The sequence below is a fragment of the Penaeus monodon genome, chromosome 33 (genome assembly GCF_015228065.2).
Source record: "Penaeus monodon isolate SGIC_2016 chromosome 33, NSTDA_Pmon_1, whole genome shotgun sequence".
Classification (NCBI taxonomy): domain Eukaryota; kingdom Metazoa; phylum Arthropoda; class Malacostraca; order Decapoda; family Penaeidae; genus Penaeus; species Penaeus monodon.
Window position 1 is genome coordinate 34,669,978 of NC_051418.1, and position 219 is coordinate 34,670,196.

The following is a 219-nucleotide window of genomic DNA, read 5'->3' on the forward strand; positions in this document are numbered from 1 at the left end:
AAACTTATAATTTACTACAACTGCAGGTATGATAGATTGAACACAATGATTCAGGAAGATATTTTGTCAAGGTAGTAAATACACTATAATAGTATTATTGTTAATGCACAGGAAACGTTTAATAGGATTAAGGAATTATTTCTCTATAATATCTCTCGTTCCTTCACAATGCTTCAGGAACTACGAAGACGTCAATTTAAAGCTTGCAAACTTCGACAA